Genomic DNA, 5324 nt, shown 5'->3' with positions numbered 1-5324 from the left:
AATTGAGGAGATGAAAGGCTATAGTTGATGAGAAAGTCGCTTAGACTATCCCACCTAATGATGGAAAAACTTGAAGATTTATTTGGATTTTGATTAAGAAAAGTACACATAAGAATTATATAGATAAAGTTTCTCTTAAAACGTTATCATACATTTTCCCAACCACCCCAAAACAGTACATAAAAACAAGAGGAAACGCTATAGTCGAGTGCCGCGACTATAAGATACCCGTTACTGTTTTACACAGTTTTAAAATATTAATTTTGCTAGTGGAAATAGGCGCCACCTATTGTCAGAGGAAGTATGTTGAGTATGCTTATAGTGACGTCACTGCCCATGTGAGACCTTATAACCTTAATTTCTTTATAAATAGCGAAATAATGTTCCGATTTTAAAAATCTTTGGTAAATCGATAGATATTAATAGAAATAAGTTATACAAGGTCAAACGAAGGCATTCATAATAATGTTATAGACGCCACAGTTTTCCGCGGTTTGTGGGCGTTAGAGTGGGCGTGGCCGGATGCAACTTCGTAGCAAGTTGCAGAGGTATCTCTTGAATACGTGTTCCTAAGCAAAATTTTGTAGCTCTTATAGCTTTCGAGATTTTTGCATTTTTGGTTTTTCGGGTTTTGTGGGCGTTAGAGTGGGCGTGGCTTCATCGGAAAAAACCAGTTCGCATTGGGAGTATTATTAAAACCTACATGCTTGATTCGAACTTTCTATCTCTTATAGTTACCGAGATATCAACTTTTCTAAAATATCCGAAAACCGTCTTTTGAGCCTTGTGGGCGTATGGGTGGGTGTGGCCGGATAGTAGAACCACTATAAGATGCGCTAGCATCTAAAGATTATACTTTCTGAATTTCAACTTTTTAGCTCCAATGGTTCCTGAGATTTCAGCAATTTTAGTTTTTTGCGATTTGCGGGCGTTAGAGTGGGCGTGGCAGGATGCTGTAATAAACTTGCGCTGTCCCGGGACCTCAAGAATCTTCATCGTTAATCTCAACTTTGTATCTGTTGTAGTTCCTGAGATCTCAGCGTTCATACGGACGGACGGACGGACGGACGGACGGACGGACGGACGGACGGACGGACGGACGGACGGACGGACGGACGGACGGACAGACGGACATGGCTCAATCGACTTCGCTATTGATCCTGATCAAGAATATATATACTTTATAGGGTCGCAAAAGCTTCCTTCTATCTGTTACATACTTTTCAACGAATCTAGTATGTATGTAAAAAACAAAAATAGATATCTCTAAACCCATAACAAAACTCCAATTCATTTCAAAATCAATTTCTTCGGTGTAGGCTTATCAACTATTAAAAGCAAATGGCAACATGTTTAGCATGAAATTGGCAGAGTTCGTACCGCCAATTCCGCCCCCCTCTCGACTCCCCCTCCAATTATGAGTTTGGCAATTCGATTTGCATACAATCGTCGGGCATGAATAATTGGGGAAATCCCCGTTCAAATCGCTAGCTAACTCATCAAGTTCATGAGCCTGTGCCCGATTGACTTTGAATATTAGCTGGATGAATGTACAAGGGGGAGGGCAGTTTTCCGGTGGAACAGCAGTCAGCAAGGGGAAGGCGCCAGCTGTAATTGACATGCAAACGCATTTCCTGGCCTCTGATTTGATTTCCATGTTGTTGCTACGCATATGATTATTGCTTCGTGAGGGGCTCCCTCATGTAATTCATTTGATTAATTATAGTCCGACATCAGTTATTGCTACCTCCTGCGATTGTGGGTGGTGCCTGGGTGTGCCTCTGCCTGCGTATATGTTAATACAAATTAATTAATCTTTGCAATATTGCAGCGAGACTGAGATTGATTGCAGTCGCGAGATGGCAACATTTTGGCTAAGTTTTGGTTCTATCAACGGGGGGTTATGTAATGGTTTATGAGGAATGATAAAAGGGAAGAACTTACATCTAGTTGGGATTTTCGGAAAGTTTTTTTTTATTTCCAACAAAAGTATTGACAATGCCATTTTCCAAAACCTTTAATCTACAAATAAATTTCCCATTTTCTCTCTATAATCCCCACACTCTGATGACTTTAAAATAAAGCCCGAAAAAAAAACCCGTACAGGCAAATAATAAAAAAAGAATCTCTACACGTGTTTAGTTAATACCTTTTTGGAGGGAAAACATAACCCATCGCATAGGCCAAATCCCAAGCCATATCAACCCTCTTTCCCTACAAAAAAGTTTCCCTAATGGCCTTCGCCTGGCTGGCTGGCAGTCACAACAAAATCCCACGATTGTAAATTCTTTAAAATTGTTATCTCCTTGCTTTAGATTTTGTAATTTTTTGGCGCATAATTTACATGAGCATTAAAAAAGGACATAGGCCTTATCCCATCACATTATACCAATGAATGATGAGGCGACGGCACGCGGCACTCGGCACTCGGCAAACCGCAAAAACAACGCCCTCTTTGCCCTGCCCCGTCCACTGTACTCTGTTCAAGTTGGCAACATGGCAACTATTAAACGCTTAATGGCAATTTCATTGGGCATCATATCAGATATCGGTCGGATATCCGTTGTCGGCGGACAGTCCCAAGGCCACATGTTTGCCGTGATTACATGAGAGTTGACACGCCGCCTGGTTGGTGTGGACACGTGATCCGGTCACGTGTCGCCAATTCGCTTACAGTCATAGCTAGCTGGAAATACTCTCTCTTTTGAGAGGGTATAAACATTATAGGTGTAATGTTTAATGATTAGTCTATCAAATAATATTCAGAGCTTAAGAAGTTCAAGAAAGTTAGATTTAAAAAAGAAACAACTTTTTCTTCTATAACTTTTCCTAGCTAAGACTTTTCACAACTTACAGAAGTATATAAATATTAAAGAGTATCCCAAATTCGTTGCACGAAACTTTTTCCTTCCCCTTTCACTTTGTTTTCATTTCGTAATGTAATCAAATTATGAAAATTATACGAGACCTTTAGTAAGTCAAGTTGGCAACAATTTTGACTGATTGTTTTCGCCACGACCCCCTTGAGGCGGCCCTAAGAAGCCCATCCAGCAGCAGCAACCCCCTGGGTATGCCCCCGCTGTGATTCACTTGAGGCATTAGCAACCCCTTTTCTAGTGGGCGAGAGGTGTTCCATGCCATGACCATGGTGGGCAAACAAATTATATTTAAAATCCCAGTCCCAGTGGGTAGCTTTCAGTCCAGTGGGTGTTGCCTTTTCCGTTTCAACGCTCAACCAGTCAACCTGCCACGAATCCGGTTCCAATTGGATAACCGTTTGGTGCTCGGCCAGGCCCTTGAGTCATCATCATCATCATCATCTCCGATGGGCTTGGATTCTGGATTCTGGGTTCTGGTCTCTGGACCACCCACTGGGCTTTGCTTATTACTTTCGAGTGGGCCTTAAAACTGCGCCGCTATCTTTTGGGTTTAAGCTGCTCTTTTCCTCCCTCTGCAAACGACACATCAGTAACTTTTTTTAATTTGTTTATGATAATTTACGTTTTATATAATAGCCAAAGACATGGACTGCCAGTCATTTATTATGAAATGTTTCTAAAAAGTATAACAAATGATGAAAATAGTGAATGAGGGGGATTCTTAATGGATTGGAATCGGATTAATGAATTTTATATTTATGTTCCCCAAAAGTTTTTTAAGTTCATTAAGCATAATAAAATATTATGATTAAGAAATCTGTAAAGTAAAAACATTAACCTTTCCCACCACCAGCAAACCTTAAAATTAGAATCAACCTTTTGGGACTCCTCCAATGACATTATTTACGAATTAGCCCAAAGGCAGTTGTCCTGAAAAGGTAAGGAAAACCCATACTTAAATCAATCGTAAAATAGTAATAAATATTTATACCTATTGATGGGGGAGAGAGTAACACATGTAAAGATTATAAAAATGAATTTTTATTGTTGACCGAAGAACATCGGCGGGCCAACCCAACCCTGGCGAATTTTGAAAAATCAAAAATTGACGATTATGCAAAAATACGAAACATCTTTATAGCCAACCCGAGTCTGAGGTAACACACATGACTCGGATTTCGGCCTTCTGAGTATGACATTTGTTTTATGCCCCGTTCAGGTTGCGACAGCATAAAAACCGCAAAAAAGAAATCCGCAACAGAAGGCAACACCGCAAAAGTCAACCTGAATTGGGGCCTAAAACACATGAGCCGAGTGGAAACTGCCATGCGATAAAAGTTAAATATGCAAAAATGAAAATCTATAATTTTTTATTAGCCCAAATCCTTGTGCAAGTGCGTCTTTATGCGGTTTTTCCTTTTTATATGCCGCCCTGGCTAATTCGCCCCCCTTTTTGGCCCAATTTGTTGCGGTTCTTACCGCGGCGTCGCAGCGAAATTTTTGCGCAATTTTTACGATTTGCGATTTGCGATTTGCACGAATTATACTTAGGTACTTTTTTTTTATAGTTTTACAATATGGCGACCCAATTGCTGTATCAAAATTGTATTTTCTTGTGTTTTGTATTCAATTAGGGGTATGCATGTGAGGGTAAGGTGAGCTGTTTTTGGGTTATCAAAGTAAAGGTATAAAAAGGGTCTTAAAATTAATGTGTTTGGCCTTTTAATATTACAAAATATTAACTAAATTTCACATGTTTAGAAAGAAAACATAATAAAAATGAACTAGAAATCTTTTTATTTTAAAACAAATTCCAAAATTCAAATAATTTTCCATTTAAACAATTAACTTTATTCCTGTAAATACTTCAACGTTTTCCCTTAGCCACAAAAATGTTCCACAATCCAGAACTCAGCAGCACTTTGGTCGACAGCAGGCACAGCAGCAGGAACCGCAGAGATTGGGTGCCAGCCAAGAGAACCAGGCAGGATCTAGACAGGATTCACACCAAGGACCGCAGCAAATTTCCGGGTAAATCCCACAGGAGCAAGTACAGCAAGTAGCACAGCCACTCGAGCAGATACCGCAAGTTCCACATGGTCTATTGCAGCAAGGTCCAGGCTTGCAACACGATCTGGGCTTACAACAAGATCTAGTTTTTTGACAAGATCTAGACTTACAAGCGCCGCCTTCACAGCGAACTCCGCTTCCAAGCTGCTGAGCTTGCATACACATGATTTTGAGATTTTTTGGTAGAATCTTTTGAGGGGTCTTTGCACTTACACAAGGTTGTAAACAAAGAGATGAAATTAGGCTCCGAGGAAGCTGTACATTTTCTTTTTATAAGCCCTTTGCTGAGTATTCAAGCCTGTATGGATTTAGAATTGGCTAAGTGGGACATTTTTGGACAGGTTTTTAAGCTAAGAACTTACATAAGGTTTTTAA

The sequence above is a fragment of the Drosophila eugracilis genome, unplaced genomic scaffold (assembly GCF_018153835.1).
Source record: "Drosophila eugracilis isolate 14026-0451.02 unplaced genomic scaffold, ASM1815383v1 contig_2154, whole genome shotgun sequence".
NCBI lineage: Eukaryota > Metazoa > Arthropoda > Insecta > Diptera > Drosophilidae > Drosophila > Drosophila eugracilis.
Note: the sequence above shows the minus strand (reverse complement) of the source record.